The 22,323-nt window shown below is 52.2% G+C and overlaps 1 protein-coding gene across 4 annotated transcripts in view; it reads right to left on the bottom strand.

The window, feature by feature from the left end:
- PACSIN1 (protein kinase C and casein kinase substrate in neurons 1) overlaps positions 1 to 22,323 on the bottom strand; it is a 55,029-nt gene that overhangs the window by 10,455 nt on the left and 22,251 nt on the right. Inside the window, exon 2 of one of the 4 annotated variants that reach the window (XM_047734639.1) lies at positions 290 to 398. The exons of 2 other annotated variants lie outside the window; for them this stretch is intronic. The gene's annotated coding sequence lies outside the window, so the exon portion shown is untranslated. Of the gene's footprint in view, positions 1 to 289; positions 399 to 7,412; positions 7,636 to 22,323 lie in introns of those variants that run through there. One more of the 4 variants, XM_047734638.1, reaches the window with a different exon arrangement.

The raw sequence follows: 22,323 nt of genomic DNA, 5'->3' as shown, positions 1-22,323 counted from the left end.
CTCAGTGCGGGCAAGTCACGGGTCTCTGGGGTCCCAGCTGGGGTAGCACATGTCGCTCTCGCCTTGGGGGTCCCTGCTCGGTCACCAAACTGCCGCATGACCTTAGGCAATTCACATGACTGTGACAGGCCTCGCTGTGAAATGAGGATGCTAATGCAAGGACCGGAGGAAACGGTGAGGGTCCAGGCTGGACCCGCACAGAGGCAGGCTCAGGAAGACAGGCAGGGAGCCTCAGGGAGAGGATGCGGGAGGGGGCGTGTGGACCCCCAGCACCACCTGCCAGACTCACCTCCAGCCCTGTGCCTGCCTTCTGCAAAACGGCCTCACCCCCCTACCCTGGGCGCCAGGGGGAGGCTTCACTCTGGTCCCTCCTGAATGGTGGTCAGGAGCCGCCCTCACTGAAAACGCAGCTTCTCTCAGAGTCAGGAAGCCGGTACGGCCAGAATCTGCCATGCCCAAGAACGAGCCTGACACGCTCTGAGCAGAACCCATCAAATGGGCACGGCACCGTTCAGACTTTTCTCCCCGGTGCTTATAAAGCAGTTGCGACCCTGCGAGCCCTTATCGTTGAGAATAACAACTGGCATTTATGGAGCACAGACTTGGTGCCAAAGGACTGTCCAAGTGTCTTAACTCATCAAATCCTGCCAGGACCCCTACACGGCAGGTGCCACTTCACCCCCACGTTATCGCAGAGAAGGCCCAGAGGCTGGGACGTGACTGAAAGAGCTTGCCAGCTCTCGTTATTGATTTGTCACCGCTACTGTAGTGGGGGTGGCTGTCCCACAGCGGGCGGGCAGGGCACGGGGTGCTGTTCTGGTAGAGGGGGGCATGGGCTCTGCTCCAGCCCCACCACTTCCTGATGGGATCTCAGTCAAGACCTGTCATGGGGTCTCGGTTTTCCAACTCATTGGATGGAAAAACAATATTTCAGTCTCATGTGACACTCAAATGGTAAAAGGCGATTATTGAAAAATACAGACCATTTATGGAAGTGTGAAGTTTGCACATTGGCCTTGACCTTTTGGAGAAAGGAGCCCCAGAGTGAAAAGCGTCCCTCCTCCAGGCCCCAGGCTTCCTGCCGGCTGCCTCTAAAATGCCCCTGGAAGGCAGGGGCCTGGGGTCTGTTCTCTCCGCCCCTGGCTTGAAGAAGGGACAGAGGAATTAAGAGCAGGTGCCCAGAAAGGGCGGGCCAGCTGTGGACAAAGGCGGCATGTGGATTCCTGCAGCATGCACGAGTCACTATCGATCACAGGAGCACGTCCCCCCCACCACACCACCATCCAACCCATCAGCAGATCCTGGGCCCTGCTCTCAACCACCTGGTCCCAGCCCCATCACTCTCCTCAGAGACTTTCCTGCCTCCAACCTTGTGTCCCTCAGCCCTGCCCCAACTCCAGTCTGTCCCTTGCCGCAACAACCAGAGGGACACAGGTAATACCTAAGTCGGATCCCACCACTACTCTACTTGGAATCCTCTCGTGACTCCTCATTTCCTCCAAGAAAAAGTCTAATCCCTTCCCAGGGGCCCCTGTATCTCCTCCAGCTCCACTGACCTCCTTGCTGCTCTAACCCCAGGGCCTCTTCACTTGATAGAAGTGCCTCCCTGCCCTGAATTTCTATGTCTGCTCGAATGTCCTAACCTCCCCGCGCTTCACTTGGCACTCTTTTCCTACCCCCAGCACTCTCCAGTCTCCCCTTCCTTGCTTTATAATTCTTCACAGCACGTATTACCATATGCCAGGCTCCCAACCCTCAAGAATTCATCATGTTTGTTTCTTCCTCTCTCACTGTAATGTCAACTTGCTAAGGTCAGTAGTTTTTGTCTGTCTGGTTCTCTGCTGTATTTTCAGCATCCAGAGCAGGGCCTGGCATATAGTTAAATGCATGGTACATTTTTGGTGAATGACTGAATGCCAAGCACCTTCTGGAACACTCATTCATTAAATAGTAGAAATACTGAATATTGTCCCTCAGAGCCAAAAACAAAGTCAGCTGCACAAAATTCAAAAAATGTTGATAATGATGGTGATACAACCAAAAGACAGAAGTTCACCCAGATCCTACCTGTCCTCTGTTCTCAGGCCCCCTGCTTCTCTGGACTTCCCCTTCCTCTCCTCTTGGCCAATTCTCAGGGTCCAGTTCCAGGATGTCCTCCTCCTTGATCCCCCATGACGATTCTGCCCTCAGTGGGGAGCCCTCCCTCCTCAGGGATCCAAAGCACACAAGAACAGGCTGTTATATTAACCCCCCTCCTCACTCTCCCTTTACATCACCTATGACAGCCATTTCTGACTACCTGCTATGTGCCAGCCTCTTTGTACCCTTCATCTCCACTCCTCACGACAGCCTACTGAGATGGGCAGTGACCTCCCTGTCTTCTCAGAGACTCAGAGAGGTTAAATTACTCATCTAATGTCACACAGCAGGACACAGAGTCGGATCCAGACCCGGGGGGGAGACCTTCCTCTGCCCCCCACCAGGCACCCAGTGCAGAATCAGCCCTCCTGGCCTAAGACATTCTCCCAAGGGAATGGCTCGTGTCAAACCCAGGCAGAGCTGCCTCACCCTCGCCCAGGTCCCACAAACATTCCCAGCAGCAGCCCTGCTTCTTACGTTACCCTGAGATGGATGGGCTCACTGCGCCTGACTTGGGGCCACTCCAGGATTCTAACCAGCTTTGGCTAGGGCTGCAGATGCCCGAAGAAGGATCAAGGTCAGCTGTAAGGCGCTGTCCTTCCACCCCTCTGTGTGATGCATACCCCCTCCTCATTCCAGTTTCTGCTGCTTTGCTCAAGCCTTCCCCCCTGCCTGGGGTGCATGCTGTCCTATCACTCACCTCTCCCCAAAATAAAATAACCCTGCTTCCCTTCAAGGGCCAACTCAGTTCTACCTCCTCCAAGAAGCCCTCCCTGAATACCACAGTCCTTACCTACTTCCCCCTCTACACACTGGTGCAGTTCTTAGTCACACCTGCCATGAACCACATCTCACTGGTTCCCACCCAACAAATAGAGAAAATCCTGCTACATTAGCACAGCAGTTGAGAGTGCTGCTTGTCGGGGGCGGGGTGGGGGGCGGGCAGACAGAAGGATGGAGCTCAAATCCCAGCCTGGCCAGCTGTGTGACCTTGTAAGTTGCTTAAACTCTCTGTGCCTCAGTTTCCCCATTGGCAAAATGAAGGCGAGAATACCAGCCCACGGGGTTATTGTGAAATGAGTGCCTAGTGTTTTAAGAGGCACCGTGTTAACTATTAGTGTTATTATCAGTATTAGTAGTATTAGTATTAGTATTTAGTATCAGAGGTATTTTTACCTTCAGAGCTTTTAAAGCAGGAAACATTTATCTCTCTGGATGACTTCACACCCCCTTTTCCTCTCTTTGGGCCAATGGCCCCAGAGACCTTTGCTAAAGATTGACTTGTGTCCCCTCCAGATTCATATGTTAATCTCTTACCCCTGCCCCAGTGGGACTATATTTGGAGACAGGGCTTTTAGGAGGTGATTCAAGGTAAATGACGTCAGAAGGGCAGGGTCCCAATCTCACAGGACAGGTGTCCTTACAAGAAGAGGAAGGGAGAGATTCTCCCTGTCTCCCTCTGTGCACATACTGAGGGAAGTCCATGTGAGGACCCAGCGAGAAGGCAGCCGTCCGCAAGCCGGGAAGAAAGGCCTCACCAGGAACCCAACAGGCCAGCACCTTGACCTTGGACTTCCACCCTCTGGAACTCTGGGAATAAATAGCCAGTGTTCATGCCACCCAGTCTATGGTGTTCTGTCCTTGCCACCTGAGCTGAGATTCCCTTCCGAGACTGTTGGGCCTCCTCTGGGACCCCCAGGTCTCCAGGTATCCTGTGAAAAAAAGACCCCAGGCCTGCCTTCCTTTCACCTTCTCTTTGGCTGTAAAATCTCTTCTAAGGTAAGGTCCATGTGGCAGTCCCCAAGGGCCCTCCCTTCAGAGATGACGCCCCACGTAGGGAGGAAGGAAGACGATGGAAACACAAATGGGATAACTTGGGGTCAGGGCAGAGCCTGGGTCTCCACTGACGCTGGAGGGCCCCAGAGAGGCTCAGGGTGGGGGGTACCAGGTTGGCTCATCCTTACTGGAAAATGGTTAAAGCCAATGGGTAAAGCCATTCCATCTCTCCAATCATATCCTTGTCTCCAGGTCCGCCTCTTGGGGAGCCCAAATGTAATACCACAGATGAGAGCGCAGGAGTGGGAGCTGGCAATACCCAGGCCCCTGGCCTCTCTGTCCTGGGTGCATCGCTCTCCTTGAGATCAGTCATCCCACACACAGCTCGTCTGGAAGAGTCGGTCCTGTCCTGAGCCCACGGCCTCCTGGAGGGCAGGGCCCAAGTCTGCCTGCTCTGAGGGGGGCCCCCTGAGGGCTGCACAGCTTGCTTTCCCAGTGTCATTGAACTCTGGGATGAATTCTGACCCGGAGGAAGGTGGCCCGTGTCTTTGTGGCACCGGGGTGGAATGCGAGCCACTCCCCTTCTTCCCCTTCCTGGCCAGGTAGGGGGAGGCCAGCCCCAGCTGTATTCGGTGACCCCAGCAGTGCATGCACGACAGAAAACCGCCCCCCAACCCCCACCACAGCCTCAGGGAGCTGATATTCTGGAAGGGCTGGACAGACAAGAAACCAGATGAATAAGGAAATGGTCAGGTGTGTCAGATGGTGAGGAGTGCAGTGGAGAGCAAGGCAGGGAAGGGGACAAGCGACCGTGGTCGCTAGCAGTCATGCTCTTTCAGCCGGGGCAGTCAGAGAAAGCCACTGTCAGAAGTGGCATCTGCCTGAAGACCTGAAGGAGGTGAGGGCGGGAGCCATGCAGGTATCTGCGGGAAGAGCATCCAGGCAGAGGGAACAGCCGTCGCAGGGGCCCTGAGGCGGAAGCTGGCTGCTGTGGTTGAGGAGTAAGGGGGCTGCGTGGCTGGAGCAGAGTGAGTGAGGGGGAGAGGGAAGGGATGAGGATAGGAAGGTTGGGGAGGGGAGGCTGAGGCAGGAGGCCAATTCCACGGGGCCTTGTGGGTCAGACCAAGAACTCTGACTCCCCCTGCCCCTCAGCAGAGGGAGCTGGGAGCCCCTGCGGGGTTTGAGAAGAGGCAGGATGTGACTGGGCTCGGGTTTTAAAGGACCCCTGGCTGCTAGGGGGAGAGCAGGGGAGAGCAGGGCAGGAGCCCAGCAGGCAGGTGGCTGCGGTTGTCTGGGTGAGAGAAGGCAGGGTTCCCCGAAGGCGCTGGAATGAGAAGCGAGAAGCGGCTGGAGTCTGGAAAGACCGACACTGGAGCCAACGGGATTTGCTAATGGCCTGGGTGAGAGCGCTAGCCAGGAGGGAGACACGGATGGCTCTGGGGTTTGGGTCCAAGCAGCCAGCAGGTGGAGTGCTGGGTCCTGAGAGGGGGAGCAGAGCAGGACCTCGGTTTTGTGGCCCTGAGATGCCCATAAAGAGCAGCTGGATGAGCACAGTGGGCCTGTGAGGAGGGGCCAGCCAGGGGCCCAAACTGTTCCTCTAGCCCGTCCCAGGGCCCCAGCCTCTGGCTAAATCCCAGGCCTCTGAGTGGCCCTGGGGCCTCCTTTCAACCCCTTTCTGACACGGGGAAGACTGAGGCAGGACACCTGGGTCTCAAACTGGTTTCCACTGTGGCCCCACTAGGTGCAACGGGTGGAGTTGGGGAATGTGCCTCAGGAGGCCATCCTGGTGGGCTCTCTGCCCCAGGATCTGGGACAAGAGAAAGACACAGAGCAAGCACAAGCCCTAGGGACATGGTGGGGTGGAAAACAATGAAGAGGGGGAAAGTGGCCTAGAGAAGGCAGGTGAAGCTGGCGGCTAGGCCTGGAGGGCCTGGGGAAGGGACAGCCCCCTCCAGCTCTTGCCAAGTGAATCTCCCGCTCCGCTCTGGGCCTCACTAGCCCCCTGTTCTGGCTGGGATGGAGGCAGGCCTGGCTGTAGAAGGTGAAGCAGGCCAGATGTCCGTGCCAGCCTCTGGTGGGGAGGGGGGGGGGTTCTCTAGCTCCCTACAAAGGGGAGAGATGAGCAAAAAGGGTGGTGGGGTCCAGAGGAGCAGGGAGGGGGCTGACAGTGACAGTGGATACGGGTTACTTGGTCGCCGGCCCCTGGGCAGATCGACATCCCCCACCTTGTCTGGCTTTCTCACCCATAGGCCCTGAACCACAAAGCGGGAGCCCCCCACCCCTGTGCATAGCGTTCAGCAGGTGCAACTAATGCTTGCAGAAATGAACGAGTTTCTTGATGAGGCTTCTCCCACTCTACTGCAGGCCCAAAGATCCCTCCCTGGCCCTCATGCCAGGTACTCTGACCCCCACGTGCCCACAGAAACAGGGAGCCCCATAATGTGGTGCCCGGGCCCAGCAAAGGACCCAGACAGGCTCGTGGGATATACCGGATAGAGAAGCACAGTGAGAGAAGGAGGCAGACCTTTGGCTGCCCGGGTGCCAATCCCCTGCCCTTCTCAGCCTAGGATCTCTCCCTAACACACGCCAGACCAGGAGGACCTTCTGCTCTGCCCCAGGGCAGACCTGGACCCGGAGCAACTCACCCACCACATGACCCCACTCCCTCTTCTGTCCTTTTGCTTCCCAGAGCGAAGCAGTGAAGGGCCCCGGCCTCCCCAGGCCCCAGCCCCGCCCCCTCTTGAGCAGCGGGCAGAGGCTTCTCCGCAGTGCCTGAGCTCCCCAGCAGCAGCCCGGTCTGTCCCCAGGAGCAATGCAGCAGAGGGACAGCGACAGGGGAGGGAGGGTGACAAGGCACCCCCACACGATCCTCCAACATGGAGACCCTGAACTTGCTGGGGATGGGACAGGGGTCCCTTGGGCCATCTGGGGCTCTAGGATGGTGGAGAGAATGAAGATGGAAAAGAGCCTGAGCTTGGGGGAGGTGAAAGATGTTTCTTGCCTGACCAGGGGGTCTAAGCCCAATGCCTGAGACCATCTGGAGCCAGCACTGGAGGCAGCGGGTGTGGCGGGGGTGGGGGGTGATGTGAGTCTGCAGCTCTCCTGAGCAGTGCCCTGAGCGGGGGCAGGGGGCATCCTCACTTCTCCCCCAAGCCTCAGCCTGGAGAAGGGTGATACCATGGGTTCCCGGAAGCTCCAGCCCCCCTCGGGCCCCTTCCCTGGAGAGGGGAGCATCTCTACAGTCAGGACCTGTGGCCGTGGTGGAGAGAGAGGGACAGAAGTGCAGAGGGGGAAGGCGACAGCAAGGCCGGTCCTCCTGTTGAGGATGCAGGTTCTGGACAGGGCCTCCCAGGATGCAGGCTGCTCCCCACCCAGGTCCCCTGACCCCATCCCCTCCAGACTGTACACTTCCTACTGGGTGCTCCTGGGAGGAAGATGGGGGGCCCCCACTCTCCATGCCGCCCCTTCCAGCTGTTCCCATTGGGATGCCTACATACCTGGGCCTGTCTGGGCATCAAGCTGGGGGCAGGTAGGAGCTCACTGCCCCCGCTGGGCCAGGCCAGGGCCAGAGGTGCTGGCTGTCCTCCTCCTCCTCATCCGTGGTGGCGGGCAAGGAGGGGGCCTGGTGCCTGGGCTGGGGGCTCAGTGCTCTCGTGTCCCCTCCACCGCTGGCTCGGGAAGGCAGCAGCGCCTGAACAGCAGAAGCCAGCTCCCCGCCCCCCACCGCTGCCTCCTCCCCTCCCTCCTCCCGACCCGCCTCCTTCTCCAGCCACCCACCTCCTTCTGCTCGTCTCTATGGCAACCGGGCAATGCTGCACCGCCAGCCTCCCTCCTGTACGCCAGGGGACGCCCGCCTTCCATGCTTGGAGGACATCACCTCAGGCGGGGCATACACACTTCACCTTCTCGGAGACGTTGCTGAACAGACGAGCTCACACGGCCACCCTTGACTGTGGGGGGCCCTGTTGCAGCCTCTCTCCTCTCTCTTTCTCCCCAAGACCCTCCCTCCCAACATCCCTTCCAGACCTTGGGAGCCATTCCTTCCCCTGCACCTGGCTCGGGTCCTTACACCTTGCCACCTGCTGCTCTGTAAACATTTGTTTGCTTCATTCTTCACGCTCCCTTGACCGGTCCTCACAATTTTATTTTGCCCCTGTTCTGGGTCAGACGGGAGTATGGGATGTTCCCCTACCGTCTTATCCCATTTTACAGATTGGAAACTGAGGCCCAGCATAGTCAGACAACTCCTTCCAGTATCTGAGGCTCGCGGGCTGGTTACTGGCAGTGAAGCCTTGAGATTCCAGCTCCAGGGCTGCTCTCACAGGCCATGGCTATCACACCGCACCCCCCCAAAGCAAATCTTGAAGACAGGTGTACACCCAACTACATGGGTCCAGGACATGCAACACACAAGCCCTTTCTATAGCAAATCAACAGCCATCCACACAAGCCCCCAGCACTAGCCGCATGGGAGGGGATCAGTGACACAAACAAGTGTCCCACCCAAGAGACTGAACCAGAATCCACTTCCGGGAAAGGATCTGTCGGCTCCACACCTGCCCTCCAGAGATCAGACGCTAATCTGCCTACCTCCTCTCAGCATTTCTGCCCTGCTGCCCAAGGGAGGGCACACCTTCCCCTATCTCCCTCCCTCATTCTCAAAGTCCTCTGCCTATCCCATCCAGACTAAATCCTACCAAGAGCCCCCTCACCCCCTCCAAGTGGCTGTCAGGTCCTGGGACTTGGAATTATGATGAATACAGTAAAATGGGCACCTCATCCTTGGAGAGAATTCCAGGCTCCGAGAACCCTGCTGTCTCCTGGGAGGGGCAGTATCTGCTGGAGGCTGGGTCTGGATGCCCAGGAACCACAGTGTGCCCCACAGGATGCACGGTCCCTAATCCAGCACCACCTCAGAAAGACCCAGGTGAAGATCATGGCCACACCCCATGCCCCAGAGCACTTCTCAGGGGCCTCACACCATCCAGAGAAGACAGATACAATCGGAAAGACCCAGAAGCTCACCAAAAAACGGTTAATAATAACAAGAATAGCCTCTTCCATATTTCATCCCATTAAGATCCCCCTCAACCATGAGACTGCTGATTAAACCAAAGCTGTAAGTGGTAGACGGCCCATCCAAATATCAGAGCTGTCAACGGGGGTGGGGGGTGGGGGGAGTGGAATCATGTTGGGATAGATGAAACCGGGCCACCCATTCATTCAGCGGATGCTTACTAGGCACCTACCAGGTAGCAGGGACTGTTCTAGGGATGGGGACACAGCAAAACAAAGTGCCTGCCCTTGAGGGTGCTGAGCCAGTAGATGTGCTGATCTCCTGTTTCCCTGCAGTGCCTCTGGCTGTCACAGCAACCCTACGGGTGAGGTCACAGAACTGACAAGGAGACAGACGCTCTAGAGACTGAGCAACTTGCTCCAGGTGACACAGACAGTCAGTGCCTGGGCTGGGACTCGAACCCGCAGCTTTGCCAAGCTTTTTCCAATGCTCTACATTGGCTCCATTAAGATCTGATTAGGTGACACCACAACAGCCACCCATTTTCTAGAAGTTTCAGAGCGAAGTGTATTTCTCATGCTTGGATCAAAGGCAGGACGGGGTCGTATGTATCTGAAGGACCAGTCAAGAAGTTGATGTGAGGGCAAGGGCGCCTGGGTGGCTCAGTCGGTTAAGCATCTGCCTTTGGCTCAGGTCATGATGCCAGGGTCCTGGGATGAAGTCCCGAATCGGGCTCCCTGCTCGGAGGGGAATCAGCTTCTCCCCCTGCCCCTCTCTCTGCTCCTGTGCTCTCAATCTCTCTCACAAAAATAATTGGAAAAAAAAAAAAAAAAAGAACTGGATTGTAAGTGAAGACATCCCCACCAAATGACCTTAGAAGTGACTTCAAGCCTGATCATCCTTGAGCCAGAAGCCTGACAGTTGTCCCCAGGCCTGGAGGTTCTCTGCGGAGGGTCAAGTTAAGGCCCAGGCCAGGAAGGTGGGGATGCCCTGCACCTAAGAGCCGGGGCTCCCTGGAGAGTGGGGAGACTTCAGCTGGGGGGCGAGGAGGGATTAGGTTTCCAGGCTCTGTAAACAGAACCCCCTGCCCATCTGCCAGCCCCCCAGCCCCAGATCATCTTTCCCCTAAAGAGCCACTCCACCCTGGGTTTCCAAAAATAGCTGTCCCCAACACCACCCCTCCATCAGCCTTATCCAGCCCCACCCGTTGCCCGGCAGACCCCCGAGTTCTTCCCACCCATGCTCACACAGGTTTTATGGGAGATGCTGAGCCCTCTGTCGCCCCCTCTGTGCCCAGCCAGCAGATCATCACCTCCACGCTGTCCCACTGTCATCCTGATCCAGTCTCCCCTGCTATGGGGAGGGCCACCAAGCCACCACAGTGCAGCCCTGGACTCTCCCACCTGCAGGGCTCAGGCAGGCTCAGAGACACACACACACCATGCCTGACTTCAGCCCTATCCCTGGACCTTAACCATATTGCAGTCCCAAGGGCGGGAGCACTCAACATATGAAGAGGGGGCCTCATGCCTCCCAGGAGAAGCCAACCCCCTTCTGTCACCGTCTCCTCATCCAACCCAGAAACATTCGTTGCCCCCCTTTCCAGCCCAGCACAACTATCCCACAGTTCCCCAGTGCCAGGGCAAATGCAATCAGGGCTCATTAGCTGTTGCTTTGCATCTCATTTGCATAATGTTCCCACGACTGTCAAAATGCCAGAATCCTCCCCAAACCCCTGTCCATGACAGGCAGCTCTGGAGAAATAAAATGGACAAAATTCCACTGAGGGTCTGTGTAGGGGGCTAAACACGGATGGATGGGGAAGGGCAGAAGGAGAAAACCGATGCAACTTCCAGTTTCAGACCCAGGAAGGCACCCAAAGGAAGAGCAGTAGACACTTACTGAGCACCTGTTAAGTCCAGGCACCATGCACAGTGCTAAAATGGTTCATAGCAAACCATTTTACAGATGTGGAAACTGAGGCTCAGAGCTGTTAAGGTCTTGCTACTCGACACCTGCATCCCAGGACCAGCAGCTGGGGCATCACCCAGGAGCTGGGAGGAAATGCAGAATATCAGGTCCCACGCCAGACCCCAAATCAGAGTCTGCATTGCCACAAGGGCCCAGGAACACTAGGGTGGGATAAATACTTGTTAAGGGACCTGCCCTTAGATATACATAGCTGGGAGAGAAAAGGGGTGCCTGAACCAGCTAATCCCAAATTAACAATTCTTTCCTGAGCACTTACTATGGGCAGCCCGGCGCTAGGGGAGGGACCCAGGAGACAACCAGACACATGATATCTGTAAACCTTGTGGGCATTTCACGAACATTCTCCCAAAGCAGGAGACACCCAACAAATACACAACAGCAGTTCAAGTGGTGTTAGGTGCTATCAAGAAAAATAATGCAGGCAAAGAGAGAGGATGAATGGGGGCATAAGCTAGAATCCCTCTTCAACAAGATGACATTTGAACAGAGATTTAAATAAAGGGGAAGGGCAGGTATGTGTTGATTTGCAGGAACAGTGTTTTCCAGCAGAGGCAATAGCAAGGACAAAGTCCTGAAGCAGGAGTAAGCCAGGCACACTGTTGACTCACCAGAACTGAATGGATGTCTGGATGGGAGGACTGGTGGGTAGACGAAGGGATGGCAGGTAGAGAGAAGTAGTAAATAAGGCAGGAATAAAGAAGAGGCAGGCAGAGGGTAGATCCTGCAGGGCCCTGGAGGTCATAGGGAAGATTCTATCTTATTCTAAGTATGAAGGGAAGCCATTGGTATTTTTTTAAGATTTTACTTGTAAGTAATCTCTACACCTAACATGGTGCTCAAACTCACAATCCCAAGGTCAAGAGTTGCACATTCCACCAAATGAGCCAGCCGGGCACCCCGAAGCCTTCGGTATTTTTGAGCAAGGGGGAGAAGAGATCCAATTTATATTTTCAAAAGATCGACGTGGGTTTTACATGGAAAGGTGAGTAGAAGGAAGCAAGGGCTGAAGAAGCAAACCAGTTAAGAGGCTTTTGAAATATTCATTCCCAACAGAAAGGAGTGCTGTGGCCGCTGAAACACACACCCAAGAACATTTGTTCATAACAGCGAACTCTCTTCAAAGCAGCTTTGTTCATAAGAGCTCCAAATTGGAGGCAACCCAGACGACATCTACAGAAGGACTAACCAGCAAATTGTGTGGTTTGTTGCATAGTCGAAGTTGGCAGTTTGCCTTTTCATGGCCACATAGGATTCCATTGGGCAAAGTCAATGGTGTGTTGGAGGGAGGGGCAGAGGGAGAGGGAAAAGGAAACTCCCCACTGAGCAAGGAACCTGACACAGGGCTCAATCCCATGACCCCCGGATCATGACCTGAGCTGAAGACAGACTCCCAACCCACCCAGGCGCCCCCACACCGTCAAATCGTATACAGCAATGAGAAACATAGGACTACACACAACCACATGGATAATCTCAAGATACCTTGCTGAGCAAGAGAAGCCAAGCTTAAAAGAACATATGAGGTAGATTCTATTTATACAAAGTTCATCTTGACTTCCGGTTCCTGGGCAAGATGGAGCAAATACACCTCCCTATTCCTTCTGCGAAGCACAGCTAACGCCCTGGGCATTATATATAAAGCAAACCTACAAAGACTCTAAAAAAGGAGAGAAGGTGATAGACTGACTTGGGCTCTCAGGTCCCAGGGAACAACACAGCGGTGATTCCTCTGGGTTTGTTTGTTTGGGGTTTTTTTGCCCCACATATCGCAGATCTGGAGCTGGGGAAGTCAGCAACCCAGAAATGCCTATGAGTGTGGACAAAAACAGCCCCAAGAAGGCCTCTTCTCCCCAGGACTAGGAAAGGCACAGTCTAGCAAGACAAAAAATTCTTTAAAACAATAAATGCCCTACTCTAGCCAAAAGCCATGGAAAAAACTACAGCCCCACCCTGCCTGCAGGACCAGACGCCGAGTGGGGAGCCGTGTCTGGTGTAACCAGTGCCCTGTTTCCCCTACCACCAATTGATTATAGAGAAGAACAGGTGGGAGCTGGGGCTTCCATCCCCCCAACCAATGGTACGAAGGTGCCCCTCCCCCTCTATGCTGGGTGGGGACAGAGGAGGCCTAGTTAGGATTTCTGCCATCCCCAGCAGTAACAGATCACCGGAGGTCTGGTGGGAAGCCAGAACTCCCACCTCTCACCCAGTGGTAAGGAGGCAGCCTTCTCCCCAACCAGGCTGTCAGCTGAGGTCAAGGAGGGAACTAGACTTCCACCCCGACCTGTCATCCACAGGCACAGCCTGAGACGAAGATGGAAGATCTGAATAAGAGCCAGTGTCTCATAACAACACCCCAATGTCCAGGATACAAGAGAAAAATCATCAGTCATACCAAGAGCCAGAAAAATCTCAATCTGAATGAGAAAAGGCAACCAACATATGCCAACAGCACGATAACACAAATATTGGAACTATCTGACAAGGAAGTTAAGGCTGTTGTCTTCAAAATGCTTTAACAAGCAATTGGGAACACCCTGGAAACAAATGACAACATAGAAGGCTTTAGTAAAGAAACAGAAGACACGAAAGAGCATCAAACTGAAATTTGAGAGCCAAAAGGTCCTCAGAGGGGCTCAACAGCAGGAAAGGAAGACAAGAGAGGAAAGAATCTGAGAACTTGAAGATAAAACAATAGAAATGACCCCCTCTAACAACAGAGAAAGGATGGATTGGGGGGAAACAATGAACAGAGCCTCAGGGCCCTGTGGGCCCTTAACAGAAGAGCCAACATTCTTGCTGTTAGAGTCCCAAGGGGAGAAGAGAAAGTCTTCAAAGTGGTGGCTGAAAAACCCCTCGTCTCCCTGAATCTCTGCAAACTGTCCTTACCCCCAAGAGGAAAAGGAAAATGGGAGAAGCTCAGGAATTTGTCTGGAGTCACACAGCTCATGATGATCTGAATCAGGCCCTTCCCCTTCCAAGGGTTGTCAGGCTTTAGGAAGCTCCAGAACCATCCAGAGGTTTGGATAAAATGAAGATCCTGGCCACAGCCACAGAGATTCTGATGCAGCAGAGGTTTCGGCTGTCTGTCGCCGCGTGACAAAGCTCCCCAGAATTTAGTGACCTAAAACAACGATTTATTGTGTTTTGCAGTTCTGTGGCTTGGCTGGGTTCACCTGGGTGGTTTGTCTCTCCTAACGAGGCCTCAGCTGGGGCTGTAGTGTCCCAGACATCTTCTTCATTTGCCTGAGTGGCCCTCAGCTGAGCCAACCCCTCCCTTTTCCCCCTCCCCCCCTTTCCTCCCAGGCTGTGGTCTCTCCAGCAGGGGACCTTAGACCTACTTACATGCCAGCCAGCTCAGGGCTCCAAGAGTAGACATGCAGAAGGACAAATTCCACTGTGTAACTTGTCTTTCAAATTATCCATCAAGCCTCTGCCTCTGCCGGCCAATGTCACATGCCCAAAGCAGGTCACAGAGCAAGCCCGGAGTCAACTGGGGGGGGGGTGGGTGGAGGCATGGGGGAGGGTGCTACATTCCTGCTAGGATGTACCTAGGATGTACCTAGCAGGAGACGGGGTTCACAGGTGACAGTGGCGAGCACCAATGTACCAGACCATCACAGTAGGTCACCGGTGGGGCCCATAGATTTGCATGTTTTATGACCTTCTTTCAGGTAGCTCCCCACTGTGATGGGGAAACAGGTGTTCCAGGGACCACTGCAAGAATTGGTCCTATCCCATTCCTACCCCTGTTCTATAACACCATCATCAAAGAGGCTTTTAAATCTCCTTACCTATTCTGGTCACTGATCAAAGGGAATGTCACAGAAACAATCACTGTCGGGGGACAGGGGGTGGACAGCCCAGGACAGACACACCCCCACTGGGTCACAGGAACACTATTCAATACCTGCTTCTCCAACAAGGGCTGGACTCTGACTTTGACTCCTGACTCTGCCCCAGTCCAGCCAGGTGGCCTCGCATTGGTCAATCCCTCTCTGGGTGTTGATCTGCTCCCCTAAAAGTGAAGGGGTTGGCCCAGAGGGACGATCTCTAACTTCTGTACCACCAAGGGACCCTTTCCAGATTTCTTCACCCAAGGAGCTCCACGTTTGGAAAGAGTTTTGTCTACCAAATGAACTGCGTGAGCTAAAACATTTTTTTTTTTAAAAACCAGAGAACAAATTACTTTTGACTCAATTAATTACAAGGTAGAGTTTCTGATCAGCATGACATTACCAACATTTCTACACTGAACTGATCAAACTCCTGCGCAAGGCAAAGTGCTCCGAGGTACTTGACAGACTAAACTGCCTCTGTTTGGGAAATGCTCAGTCTGGGGACAATTCTGGCAATGTTCAAAATATCTGAGCTCCGGGGCGCCTGGGTGGCTCGGTGGATTAAGCCGCTGCCTTCGGCTCAGGTCATGATCCCAGGTCCTGGGTTCGAGCCCCACATCGGGCTTTCTGCTCAGCAGGGAGCCTGCTTCCTCCTCTCTCTCTGCCTGCCTCTCTGCTTACTTGTGATTTCTGTCAAATAAATAAATAAAATCTTTAAAAAAAAAATATCTGAGCTCCTCTCTGTAATCTCGGTGGTCTCCAGCTGAAATGGACCAGCCAGCACGCTGCCCTGCACCCCAGGGAAAACGTGGGGTGCCTAAGGACACACTGCCCACTGTGGTCATAACTAGGGCCATTTGGCTATTTAAATTTAAGTTCAGTAGAATTAAAAAAACATTGAAAATTTGGGGTGCCTGGGCGCTCCTGTCAGTTAAGCATCCAACTCTTAATTTCGGCTCAGGTCATGATCTCAGGGTCGTGAGATCGAACCCCACATCAGGCTCCATGCTCTCTCTCTCTCTGCCCCTGCCCCCAATCTCTCTCTCTCTTTCTTTCTTTAAAACAAATAAAGAAATAAAACCTTAAAAAAAAAAGATACAAGTGTAGGCATGTCCAATGCTATCCCTTCGATGGGGCCCAAAAAGGAGAGTTCCTACACATCATATTCTAGCTGCTCTGCTATTCTATGATACAACGGAACTGCATTTCTTAGGGGAAAAAAATTGGCTCTAAAACAGTGCGAAAAATCACACTTAGGAATGCAGCCAACCATATATTTTTTTTAGATTTTATTTTTAAGTAATCTCTACACCCAACGTAGGGCTTGAGCTTACAACCTTGAGATCAAGAGTCACGTGCTCTACCAGCAGAGCCAGCCAGGCACCCTGGGATGCAGCCAACCTTTCAAATCATGTACTAAGTTTAAAGAAAGATGATTGGGGTGCCTGGGTGGCTCAGTCAGTTAAGCGTCTGCCTTTGGCTCAGGTCATGATCCCAGGGTCCCTGGGACTAAGACCTGAGTCAGGCTCTCTGCTCAGCAGGGAACCTGCTTCTCCCTCTCCCTTTGCCCAATGCCCTGCCCTCTCCCCCAGTGTTCTCTGTCTTGCTATCTCAAATAAATCAATAAAATCTTTTTAAAAAAAGATGATTAAGGTCTTGATAAAACTGCATGACCAATAATATCTGGAGTAAGCCACCAAGTATGACCCTTACCCACAACCTGCCCCCTAGGACTCTCCCCACCCTCAAAGAGAAGAGAGCAGAGCAGGGGCCTTTGCTCATCCTGACAGATAGAAACTTCTTTGACCCTGCCAGCCTCATGGGGTTGTTTCTTACTTTTTCTTTTTATTTTTTTTAAGATTTTATTTATTTATTTGACAGACAGAAATCAAAAGGAGGCAGAGAGGCAGGATGAGACAGAGAGAGGGGGAAACAGGCTCCCTGCTGAGCAGAGAGCCCGATGTGGGGCTCCATCCCAGGACCCTGGGATCATGACCCGAGCCGAAGGCAGAGGCTTTAACCCACAGAGCCACCCAGGCGCCCCCAGTTGTTTCTTTCTAAAGGGCTGCCCTGCAAGGGGACAGCGTGGGAAAGACGGTGGGCTGTCTGATTTACTGTGAAAGTAATTTTTAGGAGCAGACACCGCTGGTTGTCTAACCAAAAGCAGGTGCTCCTTGGCACTTGCTGGCCAGACCCCCGGCTGCTTTATGAGACTCAGAAGAAAGGCTGCATGGCCTAAGGCAGGCTTTTTCAACTTCAGCACTACTGATGCTTGGGTTAGGGTTAGTGGGGCTGTCCTGTGCCTTGTAGGTTTGCCTTCTACCCACTAGATGCCAATAGCAGTTCCCCCACCACTGAGTTATAATAATGACAGATTCTGCGGACATTGCCAAATGTCTCCTCGGGGGAGGGCAAAATTAACCCAGGTGGAGAACCACTGGCCTAAGGCATAAACTCTAAGCCAGTGGTTCTCAAACTTGAACATGAACCAGGATCATCTGAAGGACTTGATAAAACACAGACTCCTGGGCCTCATCCCCAAAGTTTCTGATTCAATAGATCCGTGGTGGGTCTGAGAATCTGCATGTCGATTGAGCATCCAGGTGACGCTGATCCTCTTGGTCCAGGGACCCCACTTGGAGAACCAGAGGTCTAAGTTATTCATGGCATTCCTGTTCCCCTGGCCAATCAGACCAGAGAGAAAGAGCTTCAAGGAAATGTTCCCTTGTTGATGATAAGAGGCACTTGGGAAGAAAAGAGTCCTTTCTTCTTGAACATTGTGAAGTCTCCACGTGATGTCTGGAGCCGTGGCAGCCATTTTGGGCTGCCAGGAGGAGCTAGCTTGAGGGCCAAACCTACCCACTGAAGATGGAAAGCTTGTTCCTGGTGGTGGTTGAGTCACAGAACTAATGCTGGAGCTGTCTTCAGGAGATCCTGGTGAGCAAATAGCAAGTTTTCCTTTTAGTTTAAACAAGTAGTTCCCAAACTTTACTGCACATTAGAATACATGGGAAACTTCAAAACTCGCCCTATCAATTAAGTCGGAACCTCTGAGTGTACAATCCAAGAATTGGTTTTTTATTTTTTAAGTTTCCCCAGGTGTCTCAATGTTCAGCCAAGTTTGAGAACCCTTGCTACTTGAAGTGTGGTTGATGAAGCATCAACGTTAACATTATCTGAGAGCTTATCAGAGGGAGAAGGAGAGAGGGAATTCTTAAGCAGACTCCCCACTGAGCATGGAGCCTGACACAGGGTTCTACCTCCCTGAGACCATGACCTGAGCTAAAACCAAGAGTTGGACACTTAACCCAGTGAACCACTCAGGCACCCTAACATTAGTTAACATTTACTGAGCAGATTCTGCCTTTTATAAATGTTTTGCATGAATTACCTTGTTTAACCTCACAGCATCCATCTAAGGCAGGCATTATTAGAATCCCCATTTTACAGATGGGGAAACTGAGACACACAGCAATAATGTGCCCAAATTACTGCACAAAACCCATGGTGCTAGCTGGGATTTGAAACCAAATAGTCTGGCCCTGGAACTGACTTCTAAATGATTACAGCAGCTTGCCTGGTGGGGAAAAATATCTCCCCTGACCCCCTGAATTTCTACACAGACGTGTCCATTCTTTCTGCATACACACTCATGTCTATCCCAGCCCCTGTAATAGTTAACTGCAACTATCACTTTCATGCCTATCTGCTGGTCCCTCTAAGAGTGCTTTTCAACCCAGATGCACATAAGAATTACCCGGAACACTTTTTTTTTTTTTTTAATTGTGGCAAAATACATGTAACATACCATTTACCATTCTAACCATGTGTAAGTAAGTATACAATTAAGTATATTCCCATTGTTAGGTAACCATCACTATAACCCATCTACAGAACTCTTCCATCATCCCAAACTGAAACTCTGTCCCCATGAATAAACTCCCCATTCCCCCTCCTCAACTGGCCCCTGGTAACTACCATTCTACCTGGAGGGGGGATCGCACAATTTATCTTTCACGGCTGGCTTCTTTCACCTAGCTTCATGTTCTCAAGGTTCGTCCCTGTTGTAGCTTGGGCCAATACTCCATTCCTTTTTAAGGCCCATTTTTCTTTATCCATGCACCTGCCCAGGGACACTGGGATGTTTCCACTGTTTGGCTGCTGTGAATAACGCTGCTACGAACATTGTGTTTCAGCATCTGTTTGGGGTTTGTTTTTTTTTTTTAAGATCCTATTTATTTATTTGGCAGATGGAGATCACAAGTAGGCAGAAAGGCAGGCAGAGAGAGAAGCGGGGGAAGCAGGCTCCCCGCTGAGCAGAGAGCCTGATGTGGGGCTTGATCCCAGGACCCTGAGATCATGATCTGAGCTGAAGGCAGAAGCTTAACCCACTGAGCCACCCAGGCGCCTCCAGTATCTGTTTTTGAGTTCTTTCACTGCTTTTGGGCAGATACCTAGAAGTGAAATTTTGGGTCATATCCTGTGTTTAACTTTTTGAAGAACTGCCAAACTGGTTTCCCACAGCAGCTGTACCATTTTACATTCCCATCAGCAATGCAGAAGGGGTTCCAATTTCTCCATATTCTCACCGACAGTTGTTACTTTCTTTCTTTCTTTCTTTTTAACAATAGCCATCCTAATGGCTGTAAAGTGGTATCTCATTGTAGTTTTGATTTGCATTTCCCTAATGATTAATGTGGTTGAACACATTTTCCAATGCTTATTTGCCACCTGCAGCTCTTCTTTAAAGAAATATCTATTCGAGTCCTTTGCTTATTTTTAAACCCAGTTCATGGTCCTTTGTGTTGAGTTGTAGGAGTTCTTTATATATTCTGATTATTAATCCCTTATCAGACGTACTGTATGCAAATATTTTCTCCCATTCTGTATGTTCCCCTTTTATTCTCTTGATAGTGTCCTCTGATGGCACTAAAGTCTTAATTATTTTAGAGGAGGGGCAGAGAGAGAGAGAAAGAGAATCTTAAGGAGGCTCCACACCCAGCACAGAGCCCAAAGTAGAGCTCGATTTCCTGACCCCAAGAATAGGACCTGAACCAAAATCAAGAATTGATGCTTAACTGACTGAGCCCCCCAGGTGCCTCAAAAGTCTTAAATTTTTAAAATGCCTACTTGTGATTTCTCTCTGTCAAATAAAAAAAAAAAATTGTATTAAAAAAAATGCCTACTTGTGATTTCTCTCTGTCAAATAAAAAAAAAACTGCATTTAAAAAAAAATGCCTACTTGTGATTTCTCTCTGTCAAATAAAAAAAAAATTGTATTTAAAAAAAAAAGTCTTAAATTTTTATGAAGTCCTATTTAATTTTTTCTTTTGTTGCCTGTGCTTTTGGAACCATATCCAAGAAATCATTGCCAAATTCAATGTCACAAAGACTCCCCTCTGTGTTGCTTCTCAGAGTTTTATAGTTTCAGTTCTTAACATTTAGGTCATTGATCCATTTGAGTGAATTTTTGTATACAGGGTGAGGTAAAGGTCAAACTCCATTCTTTTGCATGTGGATATCCAATTTTCTTACCTAAGACAGTTTTAAAACTCCTCGAGGTCAGGCTGTGCCCCAGAATCTCTACAGTGGGCCTAAACATCATTGAAGAAAAAAAGAAAACCTCCTTAGGTATTTCCCAAATATATCCTGGTCTGTGAACCGCTGTCCTGCTGCCCTGAAATCTTAGACCCAGGTCATTTTGTATTGGTCTCAGCCCAGTCTCTAGCACAGGTGTGGCCCATGGAGGTATTCAATGGGGTTTATGCCAGGCCTGCAGGGACTGTGGGAGATTCTGGCTCTGGAACATTGCAAACATATGGTTCTCCAGCACCTTCCATGCCATGCCAGGTGCATGTAGGAAGATAAATAAGATCGGGCCACGGAGTCAGCTCCAGGGCAACATAGGTGGATTCAGGAGAGACCAGAGTCTGGCGGTAATAGGGTGCTGGCCAGTGCAACGCAGGCTGTCCACACCATGGAATCAGAGAGGTCTGGCTGCCGGGGAGGGCTGCCTGGAGGCAGGGCTGGGGAACCGCCTGGAAGGGCCATGCAGAGAGGGGAGTTCAGAAGAGGAGCTCCAACAGAGGCACAGAGGTAAGTACACCTGGAGCAAAGGTGGAGAAGCTTCCCAAGGAGGACAGGAAAGGAAGTAATTCTACCGGCAGCTAACATCTGCTGGGAGCCTCTCTGCCCGTGCTTTCCACTGTTGTTTCCTCATCCTTAAACTAGGGAAAACAGCAGCTCCTGGTGCACATGCAGTCGGGAGGATTGACCTGGGGCAGGAAAAGCCCTGGAACCCTGCCTGACTCAGAAGAAGCAGTCAATAGTGCTGACCAAGTATTTCATCATTAATATCTCCTTTAATCTCCACAGCGACACTAAGAGATGGATACCAACCATTGTCTCTATTTTTCCAAGGAGGAAGCTGGGGATCAGAGAGGTAAAGTCAGTGGCTCGATATCACCCAGCAGGAATGAGCCAGGATTGAAACCCCATTCTGTCCGACTCCAAAGCTGTGCACAAATCTTCCACAAAACTTGGGAACAGATGCTGGATTCCTAGAACCCAGAGCTGGAAGGGGGCCTTCCAAAGACCCCCGTGTCTCCTTTGTTTTGTAGAGACAGACAACCAGAGAATGTTGGTGACGTCTCCGAGCCCCACAGTATGTCAGGCTGAAGGGGAACTGGGGCTGAGGCTTCCAGGTGGACTGATGGGCAGGACGGAGCACCACGCTGGCCTCAGTCTCCCCATGATCAGTATGCACCGAGGGCCCCAAACTGCAGCCAGCTCAGCTAGAAGTGCAGTCGGGAGCCTGGGGGGTTATCCCAGAGGAGGAGGCAAAGCAGCTTCTGCACTGAGCGCTCAGCCACGTGCTACCTAGCTCAGGCTGGCTGAGGTCAATCCCAGGGGCTCCCAGTCCCCCCACCCCCTCAGCTTGGGCCTGCATCCCAGAGACCCCCCGCCCCCAACAGGGCCCCCACCACAGCCTCCTACCTGCCACGGGGAGGAAGTCAGGCAATTACGGATGACCTTTGCAAGGGAGCAGAATGTAAAGTGGAATCCATTTGCCTGCGCAATCTTCATAATTACCACAGCAATTATTCCCAGTGAGCCACTGTGACCAGGCTTCAGCGCAGGTGCCGAGCCCCCTACATGCTTTGGTTTCTGCCTCCTCCCCTTACTATCCACCCCCCACCCCCAAGCCACAGGCTGCCTTTTGTCCCATGTCATAATCTGCTGCAAGTGCACAACCTCTCCACTCTCCAGCCACAACCACAGGGTGGGCTGCCGGTGGCTGGCTTCAGCCCCATTGCCGAGATGAGCAAAGAGAGGCCCCTCCTCACTGAGGGCGAGTGGCCCATCAGCAGCTGAGTTTGGGTGGGAGCTGGCCCCTCACACCTCATCTGGATCCCCTTTATGCCCACTCAACAGTTTCCTGGGTGAGGCGGAAAGACCCTCTGAGTCATTCTCCAGAAACAGAGGGGAATGGATACACGAGTAGCACCCGTGGTGTAATTTAGGGAAGCAGTTTCTAAACCTGGATGTGTGACAAAATTGCTT

Source organism: Lutra lutra, chromosome 6 (genome assembly GCF_902655055.1).
Source record: "Lutra lutra chromosome 6, mLutLut1.2, whole genome shotgun sequence".
Classification (NCBI taxonomy): Eukaryota; Metazoa; Chordata; class Mammalia; order Carnivora; family Mustelidae; genus Lutra; species Lutra lutra.
Note: the sequence above shows the minus strand (reverse complement) of the source record. Positions and strands in the feature narration are given on the sequence as shown.